Raw genomic sequence first — 14,574 nt, forward strand, 5'->3', positions numbered from 1 at the left:
AAGAATTTCAGGAGTTCATGGACATCCTTGAGCGTAGGAAGGTCGAGGGCTACATAATACCCTGTCTCAAAGACATAAAATCAAAATACAAGCCATAAGTGGCGGCACACGCCTTTAATCCCAGCACTCAGGAGGCAGAACCTATTGAACTTCTGTGCGTTAGAGGCAGCCTGATTTACATAGCAAGTTCTAGGCCAGCCAGAGCTGCAGAATGAGATGCTCTCAAAATAAAAGTCTACAACAAATCAAAAAGGCATAAACAGTGTTGAGCACATGGCAGCTGAGCACTGCTCACAGTGGGGAAAGCACTATTATGACATATTTTTTAAAATGAGTTTTGTTTTTCAAGACAGGGTTTCTTGGTGTAACCCTGGCTGTCCTGGAACTAGCTTTGTAGAACAGGCTCTGCCTGTTTCTGCCTCCCAAGTACTGGAATTAAAGTCATGTGCCACCACTGCCCGGCAGCACGTTTTTTAAATCACATTTATTCAGTGTGTATGTGTGTCTTAGGGTTTTTATTGTGAAGATACACCATGACCACAGCAACTCTTATAAAGAAAACATTTAACTGAGGGGGCTCACTTACAGTTTCAGAGACTTAGTGCATTACCATCAAGTGGTATGCTGGCAGATGAGGCACTGGAGGCAGCGGGAAGTTGACTGATACCCTGGGCGGGATCCTGAGCATAAGAAACCTCAAAGCCCACTCCCACAATGACACACTTCTGCTAGCTAGGTTGTTCCCACTCAGACCAAGTCATACCTCCTCGTAGAGCCATTTCCTATGAGATTATGGGGGCCAGTTACATTCAAACTCCCACAGTGTGTGTGTGTTTGTGTAAATAGATGGAAGTACATGTAAATACATGGAAGTACATGTTCCACAATGCACTTGTAAACCAGGGTAAAACCAGCAAGAATGAGATCCCTCCTTCCACCATGTGGGTTCTGAAAATTAAACCAAGACTATCAGACTTGGCCTTCACCTTCGGAGCCGTCCCACCCTGGTTAATATTTTATGGAAATTAAACGACTTCTGGAGGTGCAGTGACTGACTGATGCCAATAATGCCAAAACCCAAGCACTGACTTCAGGCTCCCAGGATGATGAAGTTTTAAGTTACAACAATTGAGACCCACTGAGAAGGCTGATTTTTCAAGCATATTTGCACTCAAATTTTCTGAATTTGATTATTTGGGTTTTTTTCTTTTTAAAATTCAGTAAAGTCATGAATTTAAAAGTAAATGGAATATATAACTAAGCATATAAGGGAGGAAAAAAAAAACACGACTCCAAGGACAACTAACTGCTAAGGCACACCCAAGGCTCCCCCTGCCTCTCTCATGTATCAGGCTGAGCCTGAAGGAGCCCTCTGCTGGGCATGCAGCCCAGCATGCCTGACATGTCGTGGGAAACTGCTTCTACCTCAAAACTGGCCTCTTGGGGGCTCCGGCTTCTCTTCTCTGAAAACCCTTGCGGCCCCGGTTTAGCCCCCAGATGGGAGTGCAGCTAAAAGTGCTGAGGCCATTCAGGGTAGTGCTAAGTGGAGCTACCCTCCCGGTAGGGACACAAGACCACGCACATGCACAGATATTATACACCAGTGGTCATGGAAACAGTATCGTCCTTCCTCTGCAGCTGTAGGTCCTTGGTCAGCTGGCTGGTGCTGGCCTGCCTGTCCTCAGTGCTCCAGTAGGGTAACAGTATGTCTCACTTAGAGAACCGCTTCAATAATCTGTGCAGTCTTATCTGTGCAGTTCTTAATTTGGAGGTTTAGCATGGACCAGGAAAGAGAAATGCCTTTATTACACATGAGGATCTAGAATGTACTCATTGCAAGTTTCAGGACGCAAATCATGTGAGGTTCTTGGAGGGGAGGGTGGTGTAGAAAGCGGTCTAGGGAGCTGGAGAGATGGCTCCGTGGTTAAGAGTGAGGACTGTTCTTGCAGAGATCTGAGTTCTGTTTCCAACACACAAGCACCTATAACTCCAGCCCCAGGGACTCTAACAACCCACACAATCACCTGTCCTCATGCGCACATACCCACGCGGAAACAAATATTTGAAAAATAATCTTAACGATAAATAAATAAATTAAAAGTTCTTTTAAAATAAAGGTGGGCTGGCTCATTCCAGGTGGATACCCAAAGCAACATCTGTCCTCCTCTCAAGTTGAGATGGAAGTAGACTGTAGTAATTAGGAATTGTCATTAGATTTTTGTCATTGCTGCTGTTCAAAAGAAGCAGCTGTAGGGGACAGAGAAAGATACTCCATGAAATCTTTGAGAGGAGTTGGACACCTTCATTGGGGGTACCTCCTTCCCTCCCTCCTTTCTTCTTTTCTTCCTTTCCTGCTGTTTTTCTGTCTGTCTGGCAACTGACTGGCTTCTTGCCCTGGGAGCATCTCTTTTTCTCCCTCATTCTCTTCTCCTACTTATTCTCTCTACCTGCCAACCCATCCCTCTTCTGCCTAGCTGTTGGCTTTTCAGCTCTTTGTTAGACCAATCAAGTGTCTGAGACAGACAAGGTAAAAACAGCCACACATCTTTACATAATTAAACAAATTCAGCATAAATGTAACACAGCTTTACACAGTTAAAGTAATATTCTGCAGCATAAACAGATCTAACACATTCATGCCCAGTTAAAGTAATAATCCATAACAGAAATTATTCATTAAGTCTATGAGAGAACCAAGAATCTGTGATTTTACAGTCACCCATGATTAGGACACAAATAAGCCTTCTGAACTTTAGGGGCAATGGCAACTCTTTTACTAGACAGGGCTACCAAGTCAAGGAAGGAGAAAGGAGGAAGCAGGAAAGGAAAGAATAATAGCATAGCAGGTTTGTTGTTCCTCAGCTGTGCATTGTGAGAGGTCGTCATTTTGGATTAGCTTCCATACGGGCTCCGACAGACCTGCATGGGAAACAAAATGGAGTCACTGAAGCTCAAGCGCACTAGCAAACTGAAACTAACTCATCAAACGTGCTTGTCTGGAACTTCCAAGAAAACAAAAGACAAGAATAAAATAGAGATTATGTGACAGAAAGCAATTGTTAACCTACACAAGCCAGTTTGAGCTGTTAACTAGGAATTTCCTTCTGTTTTGACACTATAAGGAAAGTAACTTTGAAATTATTTCTGCTTTCTGTAATCCGAAAAGCAAACCTCATTTACTCAGTTCATCCATTTTATAGAATGAGATTTTGCCCATTTCTAGTATTATTAATAAGAATCAGTTAACTAACATAGATAAATGTATAGTAATCTAATCTTTAGGTTATATAAGGAGGAAATGGGGCCTGTGTCTCTTTCTGTGAATGATAATAAAAAAACTGAGAACTGCTGAGTCACAGAGATTTCTGGAGCCTTGGTGGGCTTGAGGCGGGCAGTACTTGAACATGAGGGTTTATAAAAGCAGGAAACCCTGAAGAAATGAAAAAGAAAGGATAACTTTGTCACATTATAGTCATCCAATAGATTTATTGGGTAATTACCTGTGTACCTGCCCTGTTTAAGGCATTGGAGCTGCACTGGTCAAGAGAAACAAATTCAGCTCCACAGACAAATGAAGTATAGTGTCAGTAGTGATAGGAGCTACAGGAAAGAGCCAAAGTGGCTGGGTCTCGTGGTACAGGTCCATGCTGTCAACCATTTGGAAGACTGAGGCAGGAGGATTCCAAGTTCAAGGCCTGTCTAGGACATGGGGTTCCAGGCAAGCATGAGCAACCTAGCAAGACTCTATCTCAATCAGCTAAATATTATATAATGCAAGAAAAAAATGACCTAAATTTAATTTTACGTGGGACAACAGCGGAGGAGAGGTGAAGGTTATTTAGCTTGCAAACTTTAGACCAAGAACAAAAGCTGTTCTCTAGACGTCTCCTATGTCCAGCCAAAGCAGATTTCACATAAACAACTTATGCCCTCCATCTTCAAGTTTTCTCTTAACTACTATATTTAGCAGACTGTTTCTGTCACCTAGTTCTGCTGCAGGTGGTTGTGGGAGTTTGTCCTAGGGTCTGCTCCTTTCGGGGGCTGGCATCTGTAACTGCATAGTGAATCCTTTTGTTTCTGGGACTCCTTGGCTCAAGAATGAGTTTGAACAATTGAGCATGAGCTTATGGTGGTGTTGGTCTAGGACAAATGACCTAGGAAGGCTCTGGGAACAGCGAGTCATGAGAATCCCTGGGAGAAGCTGGCTTTGGGGCACAGGGACAATGAGTGAGAATTTTCCTGGTTTATGTTGGTGTTTGTTGTTGTTTTCAGTACTGGAGACTGGACTCAGGGTCTCACACATGCTAGACAAATGCTCTATCAATAAACTCAGTCCCTTTTTAAAAAAGTTAGCCCAGGCTAGCCTTGAATTTGTGATCCTTCTGCCTCAACCTCTAAGAAGCTGGGATTACAAGTATGCACCACCACACCCAGTGCAAAATTTCTTATGACATCTGCTTCCTCTTAGCAATGAATTTCATGAGATTTACAAGTGCAAAAACCTACAACAAACATTATATACAGTGAGATAAGGAATTCTTAGTCCATCCCACATGGTACAGGAAGGAGCATTGATTGTACAAACTGCGATTTAGTTGCAGCTTGTTCATCCCAGCCACCCAACCCAAAGTAACCACATAGAAACTATATTAATTAAAACACTGCTTGGCCCATTAGCTCTAGCTTCTTTTTGGCTAACTCTTATATAATTTAACCCATATATAATTTCTAATATTCTGTATATTGCCATGTGACAATGGCTTACCAGCAAAAATTAGGCATGTCTGACTCTGGCGGCTCCATGGCATCTCTCTGACTCTGCCTTCTCTTCCCAGCATTCAGTCCAGTTTTTCCTGCCCACCTAAGTTCTGCCCTACCAACAGGCCAAGGCAGTTTCTTTATTCATGGATGGTAATCACAGCACACAGAGGGGACTTCCACATCAAGATTCTGTGTACATCCTGCTCTGTAACCCACACCCTTCACTTCTGTTCATGACTTTTCATTTCAGAAAACTGAACTCAGACTTGAGCATGTCATGGCCATTCTGCCACTGAGCTACACCTGTACCACTAAGCTTATTCTTAATAGACATTTTAGAAAGTATTTTAGGGAGAACTGTCCTTCCTCGGGCATGGTGCTCCTCAAAGGCAGAAGAGCCTTCACTATCTGCCTGGCAAAGTTCTATATACATTTCTCCTCTCTGCTCACACCCTGGTCCCACTCCTCCTCACTGTTCACACCCTGGTCCCACTCCTCCTCACTGCTCACACCCTGGTCCCACTCCTCCTCACTGCTCACACCCTGGTCCCACTCCTCCTCACTGCTCACACCCTGGACCCATTCCTCCTCTCTTCTCACACCCTGGTCACACTCCTCCTCACTGTTCACACCCTGGTCCCACTCCTCCTCTCTGCTCACACCCTGGTCCCACTCCTCCTCTCTGTTCACACCCTGGTCCCACTCCTCCTCTCTGCTCACACCCTGGTCCCACTCCTCCTCACTACTCACACCCTGGTCCCACTCCTCCTCTCTGTTCACACCCTGGTCCCACTCCTCCTCTCTGCTCACACCCTGGTCCCACTCCTCCTCTCTGCTCACACCCTGGTTCCACTCCTCCTCTCTGTTAACATCCTGGTCCCACTCCTACTCTCTGCTCACACCCTGGTCCCACTCCTCCTCACTGCTCACACCCTAGACCCACTCCTCCTCTCTGCTCACACCCTGGTCCCACTCCTCCTCACTGTTCACACCCTGGTCCCACTCCTCCTCTCTGTTCACACCCTGGTTCCACTCCTCCTCACTGCTCACACCCTAGACCCACTCCTCCTCTCTGCTCACACCCTGGTCCCACTCCTCCTCACTGCTCACACCCTGGTCCCACTCCTCTCTGCTCACACTCTGGTCCCACTCCTCCTCTCTGCTCACACCCTGGTCCCACTCCTCCTCTCTGTTCACACCCTGGTCCCACTCCTCCTCTCTGCTCACACCCTGGTCCCACTCCTACTCTCTGCTCACACCCTGGTCCCACTCCTCCTCTCTGCTCACACCCTGGTCCCACTCCTCCTCTCTGCTCACACCCTGGTTCCACTCCTCCTCTCTGTTCACACCCTGGTCCCACTCCTACTCTCTGCTCACACCCTGGTTCCACTCCTCCTCTCTGCTCACCCCTGGTCCCACTCCTCCTCACTGCTCACACCCTGGTTCCACTCCTCCTCTCTGTTCACACCCTGGTCCCACTCCTCCTCACTGCTCACACCCTGGTCCCACTCCTCCTCTCTGTTCACACCCTGGTCCCACTCCTCCTCTCTGCTCACACCCTGGTCCCACTCCTACTCTCTGTTCACACCCTGGTCCCACTCCTACTCTCTGCTCACACCCTGGTCCCACTCCTCCTCACTGTTCACACCCTGGTCCCACTCCTCCTCTCTGTTCACACCCTGGTTCCACTCCTCCTCACTGCTCACACCCTAGACCCACTCCTCCTCTCTGCTCACACCCTGGTCCCACTCCTCCTCACTGCTCACACCCTGGTCCCACTCCTACTCTCTGCTCACACCCTGGTCCCACTCCTCCTCTCTGTTCACACCCTGGTCCCACTCCTCCTCTCTGTTCACACCCTGGTCCCACTCCTCCTCTCTGCTCACACCCTGGTCCCACTCCTCCTCTCTGCTCACACCCTGGTCCCACTCCTCCTCACTGTTCACACCCTGGTCCCACTCCTCCTCTCTGTTCACACCCTGGTTCCACTCCTCCTCACTGCTCACACCCTGGTCCCACTCCTCCTCTCTGCTCACACCCTGGTCCCACTCCTACTCTCTGCTCACACCCTGGTCCCACTCCTCCTCTCTGCTCACACCCTGGTCCCACTCCTCCTCACTGCTCACACCCTGGTTCCACTCCTCCTCTCTGTTCACACCCTGATCCCACTCCTCCTCACTGCTCACACCCTGGTCCCACTCCTCCTCTCTGTTCACACCCTGGTCCCACTCCTCCTCTCTGTCCACACCCTGGTCCCACTCCTCCTCACTGCTCACACCCTAGACCCACTCCTCCTCTCTGCTCACACCCTGGTCCCACTCCTCCTCACTGCTCACACCCTGGTCCCACTCCTCTCTGCTCACACCCTGGTCCCACTCCTCCTCTCTGCTCACACCCTGGTCCCACTCCTCCTCTCTGTTCACACCCTGGTCCCACTCCTCCTCTCTGCTCACACCCTGGTCCCACTCCTATTCTCTGTTCACACCCTGGTCCCACTCCTCCTCTCTGTTCACACCCTGGTCCCACTCCTCCTCACTGTTCACACCCTGGTCCCACTCCTATTCTCTGTTCACACCCTGGTCCCACTCCTCCTCTCTGCTCACACCCTGGTCCCACTCCTCCTCACTGTTCACACCCTGGTCCCACTCCTCCTCTCTGCTCACACCCTGGTTCCACTCCTCCTCACTGCTCACACCCTAGACCCACTCCTCCTCTCTGCTCACACCCTGGTCCCACTCCTCCTCACTGCTCACACCCTGGTCCCACTCCTCCTCTCTGCTCACACCCTGGTCCCACTCCTACTCTCTGCTCACACCCTGGTCCCACTCCTCCTCTCTGCTCACACCCTGGTCCCACTCCTCCTCACTGATCACACCCTGGTCCCACTCCTCTCTGCTCACACCCTGGTCCCACTCCTCCTCTCTGCTCACACCCTGGTCCCACTCCTCCTCTCTGCTCACACCCTGGTCCCACTCCTCCTCTCTGCTCACACCCTGGTCCCACTCCTCCTCTCTGTCCACACCCTGGTCCCACTCCTCCTCTCTGCTCACACCCTGGTCCCACTCCTCCTCTCTGCTCACACCCTGGTCCCACTCCTCCTCTCTGCTCACACCCTGGTCCCACTCCTCCTCTCTGCTCACACCCTGGTCCCACTCCTCCTCACTGCTCACACCCTGGTCCCACTCCTACTCTCTGCTCACACCCTGGTCCCACTCCTACTCTCTGCTCACACCCTGGTCCCACTCCTCCTCTCTGCTCACACCCTGGTCCCACTCCTCCTCACTGCTCACACCCTGGTCCCACTCCTCTCTGCTCACACCCTGGTCCCACTCCTCCTCTCTGCTCACACCCTGGTCCCACTCCTCCTCTCTGCTCACACCCTGGTCCCACTCCTCCTCTCTGTCCACACCCTGGTCCCACTCCTCCTCTCTGCTCACACCCTGGTCCCACTCCTCCTCTCTGCTCACACCCTGGTCCCACTCCTCCTCTCTGCTCACACCCTGGTCCCACTCCTCCTCTCTGCTCACACCCTGGTCCCACTCCTCCTCACTACTCACACCCTGGTCCCACTCCTCCTCTCTGCTCACACCCTGGTCCCACTCCTCCTCTCTGCTCACACCCTGGTCCCACTCCTCCTCTCTGCTCACACCCTGGTCCCACTCCTCCTCACTGCTCACACCCTGGTTCCACTCCTCCTCACTGCTCACACCCTGGTCCCACTCCTCCTCTCTGCTCACACCCTGGTCCCACTCCTCCTCACTGCTCACACCCTGGTCCCACTCCTCCTCTCTGCTCACACCCTGGTCCCACTCCTCCTCACTGCTCACACCCTGGTCCCACTTCTCCTCTCTGCTCACACCCTGGTCCCACTTCTCCTCACTGCTCACACCCTGGTCCCACTCCTCCTCTCTGCTCACACCCTGGTCCCACTCCTCCTCACTGCTCACACCCTGGTCCCACTCCTCCTCACTGCTCACACCCTGGTCCCACTCCTCCTCTCTGCTCACACCCTGGTCCAGAATTGCTGGTATCTGGACTTGAAGTTATCCAGTTTCAGTCTGCTCAGATTCTGGGATAGCAAGGCTATCAACATCAAGGCTTTGTTTCCTTCTATGGTGTTTTCACAGATTAACCAGCTTCAACTGTCATCTTTAAGAGGGCTTGGCAGTCTGCCAGTGTTCACAAGCTCAGCCATGTAGGTCGCTGGTGACAAGGTCAGGGCTCTGGGGGAAAGAGGCCTGTCTGAGACACACCAGGTGAGCCCAGAGCACCTCCCTAGAGGGCTTTCATGACCAGTTCACTCCATAGGAGGAGCATGACCAAACTGGGTGGATCAGGAGAGAAACAAACAACTCAAGCAATAAAGAACCAAGAGCCAGGTGTATTTATGTAAAGTGTAAAGGTGGCATCATAGGCACTAGTAGTAGATGGAGGGGACAGGAGATGAGGGCCTTGGAAGTGTGTGCAGAGATCATGTTGCTCATTACACTCAGCATTCTAGCTTCTATTCTAACCTTCTCCAAGACTTCTTGTCTTTCATTCTTTATCAAAAGCACTAAACAAGTAAGGCTGCAGAGATGGCTAAGAGGTTAAGAATACTTGTTGCAGGTGGGAATAGAGGGGCAGGGGTAAGGAATGGAATGGAAGGAGAGAAGGAAGGGGAAACTGTGGCTGGAAAGTAGAATAGTAACTAATTAAAGAAATAAATAGAGTACTTGTTGCTCTACAGAGGACTCTGATTCAATCCCCAGCACCCTTATGGTGTCTCATGAGTATCCACAACCCCAGCTCCAGGAGATTCAACAGGCACATCCATGGTGCATATACATGCATGCAGGCTATGTATTCATACACGTAAAGTAAAATAAATCTAAAAATCAAAACAAAATTTAAATATTCATCAAGTGGCTGGAGACATTGTCGAGGACAGGTCTCGACAAAATTACCTCTTACCAGAGTAGGGACGTGGGGATTGAAGAAATATAAGTAAAGAATACAAAGACACATAAAATAACAAGACCGTATAAAGCCAGGTGTGATAGTGCATTTCTATAATCTCAGCACTCAGTAGGTAGAAGTAGGAGGGGGAAAGGGTCAAGGTCAATCTCAAAAACTGGAGATCCTGCTTTTGTTTAAAAAGCAGAGCTTGGTGGTGCATGTCCCTAACCTCAACACTCAGGAGGCAGATCTCTGTGAGTTCAAGCCTAGCCTGATCTACTCAGCAAGTTCCAGGCTAGCCAGGGCTACTTAGTGAGACCTTGCCTCAAAAAACAAGAAAGAAGAAATGAAAAACTCATAGGGAACGTGAGAGAACTTTGGAAGCACAGAAGTAAACTCACTAAGTTGGTCTGGAAGAGGAGGGCGGCTCTAAGGGCTTAGTGGGCAAACAGGAAACTAGCCTGGGAACTGAGGATACACAGCCAGACAGAATGGGTAAAGAGTAAGGACTAGTTACTTTATTTGTTGCTGGGACAGATACCTGGCAAAATCAACTTAAGAATCAAAGGAATTATTTTGGCTCACAGCTTGAGGGAAACAATCTATATGCTGGTTAGTTTTTGTCAGCTTGACATAAGCTAGGGTCATCCAGGAAGAGGAAACCTCAACTGAGAAAGTAGATTGAGCCAGCCAGGAAGCAGCATTCCTTCTGGCCTCTACTTCAGTTGCTGCTTTCAGGTTCCCTCTTTGAGTTTCTGCACCCCGACTTTCCTTCATGATGGACTACAAATGTCAGCTGAAATAAAGCCTTTCCTTCCCAAGTTGCTTTTCGTCGTGGTATTTTATCACAGCAACATGAAACTAACTGATAAAGCTTATCATGGTGGGGATGGCATAGCTGCAGAAGTGGGAGGCAGCTGGTCTCGGTGCATCCACAGTCAGCGGAAAGAGTGATGGGTGCGGATGATCAGCTTACTTAGAACCCCAGACTGGAACTAATAGATTGAGAAACCCACCTCAGCTGATCTATCTAGAAGCTCCCTTATATGCCCAGAGGTTTGGGTTTTTTTTCATGATGTCTAAATCCTGTCCAGTGACGATACAAACCTGCACAGAACATGAGGATAGTGTGACAAGACTCCAAGGTAACAAATAGCTAAGTTTTGAATTACATAGTGGCAGAAAGGATAAAGATATGTGTATATATGTATATATATATGTAGGGCCCTGTCTTCCCTGTTCCTTGAGGCTGAAGCACAGGATTCAAGAACTGTTTACTCTAACCAGCTTAGCTTCCCCTGCTCATTCTGGCAGGGAATTAGTTAAAAGCCTTGTTTCTGTCATTGCTATGATAATTTCACCTGCTAAGAAGGTCCTCACAGGCGCCCTAAATGTCCTCCCATCTGTCTGTCAGGGTTCCCAGCTCGATACCTCCTGCATGGAGGCTCAGTCGCTGGCGCCAGGTGGTCGACACTATGCTCTCACTCCCAGGTGGGAGGGGGCTCTCATCCTCTTGCCTCCAAGTATGTAAGCCTACATGTGCTGAATAAAGATTGACATTTACCCTTTGGGTGAATGATCCGATCTCTCTGTGTTTGTGTGTCTATTCAACTCCTACGATATTGATCCAGAGTCGTGGCCGGTACAGGAGGCACGCCCTGTACCTGGAGAGTGAGGTTTCACAGAAAAGTGCGAGCAGTATGTGTTGTGGGACAATGGCTTGTAGCCTGTCAATTGTATTTTAATAAAACGCTGATTGGCAGTAGCCAGGAAGGAAGTATAGGTGGGACAACCAGGCGGGAAGTAGATGCAGGGTGACAAGAACAGGAGAATTCTGGGAAGAGCAAAGCTTGGTCCAAAGTTGTGACACAGCCACAGAGGCTATTTACTAGTTATGAAAGCTTGGCCTTAGCTTAGACTTGTTCCCAACTAGCTCCTAAAGCTTAAATTAACCTGTTTATATTAATCTACATTTGATCACATGACTCATTACCTCTTCTTAGTACTGTATCTCTAAATTCCTCTGCATCTGGCTGGCGAATCCTCCAACTTCAGATTCTTTTCCAGGGTTTCTATCTGCACAGAAGCCCCACTTATCCTTTCCTGCCCAGCTATTGGCCATTCAGCTCTGTATAAACCAATCAGAGGGTGCCTCAGGCAGGTGAGGAAGGACAGAGTCACATCTTCACAGCAGTGTGCTCAAATATCCCACAACACTCATATGTTACGGAATAATCTATTATGTACACTGTGAAGATTTGTCACTCAGATTGGTTTAACAAAAAGCTGAACAATCAATGGCTAGCCAGAATTTTGTGGCAGAGAGGACACTGGGAAGAAGAAGGGTGGAGACAAGCAAGTCACCAACCAAATGCATAGGAAGATACATGGATATTACAAAGTAAAGGTAACCAAGCCACATAAAAGAACATAGATTAAGAGAAAAGGGTTAATTTAAGTTATAAGAGCAAGTTAGAAATTAGTCTAAGCTATTGGCCAAGTTTTTGTAATTAATTGGAAGTCTCTGGTTATTTGGGAACAGGCAGGCGGGAGGCGGGACAGAAAAATCTGCCTATGCTCATCTGCTTGCCCTTTGGTGTTGGCTGTCGGATGTGTTGTGTCTTTCAGGTGAGCTGGCTAGGGTTTCCTCCTGTAATGACAGTGGCTCAAAAAGATGAGAGGAGAAACTGAGTCTTTTTCAACTTAAATTCAGAGGTTCCACAATGTTACTTCTGCTACATATCATCTGAATGTATTATTTGCCCATTTGGGCAAAATAATTTTTAAGACCAGCTATAATGGAAGAATCAACAATGAATTTATGGTTATTTTAAACCTATTACATCCTGAATAGTACTGGCCTGAACACAAAAGGTGGGTAGAGATAAATGAGATATTTAGAAATAGAATTGGGAAATCTTGTGGGGAGGATTGTTCTTGAGGAGTAGTTACAAATAACTCCTAGGTCTGTGGTTTGGGTGATTGATGTGTGGTATTGCCAAGTATTTAGAGAAAGGAAAGAAAAACAGGTTTAGGTAGAAGATGATGTCTCTGAGTCATGTCAAGGAAGAGGTGTCTTTTAGATAGCCAGGTGCAGGTGAGCATGAAGTAGAGTGGGTTACAGGCGAGGCTCAGGGACAGGTCTGACTACAGATAACAGCTTGGAAGTATCAGCTGCCAGGAGCCTAAGGCATTTCTCAAAGAGGTTGTATCCCAGAGCAGAGTGTTTTAGGGGTAAAACTCTAGTAATAACGTAGTTTGTAGCTATACTTAAACCTATTAGACTTTCCAGAACAAATCAGTAAGTCAATCTTCTGCCAAGTATACTGTCATAGCAATTTGAAAGGCAGATATTATATTTGCTATTTATTGAAGTTACTTATTTTGCCACTTGGTTATGTGGCAGTATTGCTCTGGTGCAAAATGAGATGATGAAAAAAAATGAATTAAGTATGCATCAGGAATGCTGCAGAGGAAATTCTCTCCCTAGATTGGAAGATAAACCTAGTGGCCTTCTCTGGTTATACCCATAGACACTCAACTTTCAGAATCTCCACAAATCCCTGTTGGATGGTAATGCTACTGGGATACCTGATTCTCACAAGGAACACCCGCTGGGATATAAAAAGATATGTTGATTAGGATCTCATCCAATCATTTATTCATTCATTCGTGCATTTGTTCAATCAACCTCATGCTGTACATCAGGAATACTGATAAACAGATGCTGTTTTGGGACTGGAAACTGTTCTGTAGTTGCTATTAGCTGTAAGTATCTTTCCATTTGGATCAAGACCTCTGAGAGGTCCATTTGTTATCCTGCTGGCCTGTTTCAGTTTAATGAAAGACAAACAGTATTTAGTTTGGCAGCACATATATTAAGAGCAATTGTTGCTCCTGCAGAAGACCTAGGTTCAGATAAACCTAGTTCCCACAGGGTAGCTCACAACTATCTGTAACTCCAGTTCTGTGGGATCAGACCTCAGCTCACACCAGACACACAAGTGATGCACATAGACACATGCAAACAAAACACTCACACACATAAAACAAGTTATTCTCTCATTTTTTTTAAAAAAATTGGAATGATAGAGAAAATAACATCATTCCTGCACAAAGGACAGCAGGCAAACTCAAAATGTTCCATATATATTATATATATGCTTTTCTTTGTTTTTTTTTTCTCTGTGTAGATAGCTCTGACCGTTGTGGAACTCACTATATAGACCAGGCTGGCACTGAACTCAGAGATCTCCTAACAGAACCTATCCTAGGGCGCAAAGGAATTCAATCAGATCAGATTAAACCAAATTAAATTCCCGAGTTAAATAGATGGCGGACTCCTGGGTGGCCGGGAGCATGGCAGGAGGAACACACAGAAAGCTCAGAGGCAAACCCAAAACCGTGTGTTCCTTGTTCCGGCGGGACCCTAAATACCCTGTGGGAGTGGTCCTGACCCTCCCCGGGGAGGGGTCAGCGCTTGGCAGGCTGGGAGTTGGAGTCCAAGCTCTTGGCAGGCTCGGGTGACACTTCCAAGTCAATATTACACTGTGCTGCCTCTGCTTCCTGAGTACACCACTGCCCGGCTAACTTTCCATATTTTTGACACTCATTACTTTATATATTAAAAAATAATAGAAATAATCACACATACACACCGAGAAAGGAATGGAGTAGGGTATTGGGGGAACAGTCCAAAGGGGAAAATCCCTGTTTGTGTATTCAGGAAAACTTCAAATCTAGGCGAATAGTAATTACAAAGATGACACTTATTAATCGCCTTTGAGACTATGACAGAGATATCACCGCTTTTCTTGGATCATATAGATTCTTCAGGCCGAGGGCAAGTCTCCTCTGCCCAGAATATCCATATAT

At 47.5% G+C, this 14,574-nt stretch overlaps 1 long non-coding RNA gene across 1 annotated transcript; it reads right to left on the reverse strand.

The window, feature by feature from the left end:
• Window positions 1-2,759: 2,759 nt before the first annotated feature.
• On the reverse strand, window positions 2,760-8,876 carry LOC146895045 (uncharacterized). The gene is made up of 3 exons (XR_015000708.2): window positions 8,769-8,876; window positions 4,766-4,873; window positions 2,760-2,919 (listed from the first exon to the last, which is right to left on the reverse strand). It is a non-coding gene; the product is annotated as an uncharacterized LOC146895045 (long non-coding RNA).
• Between the last annotated feature and the right edge of the window lie 5,698 nt (window positions 8,877-14,574).

This window comes from Myodes glareolus, chromosome 3, assembly GCF_982192425.1.
Source record: "Myodes glareolus chromosome 3, mMyoGla1.1, whole genome shotgun sequence".
Classification (NCBI taxonomy): Eukaryota; Metazoa; Chordata; class Mammalia; order Rodentia; family Cricetidae; genus Myodes; species Myodes glareolus.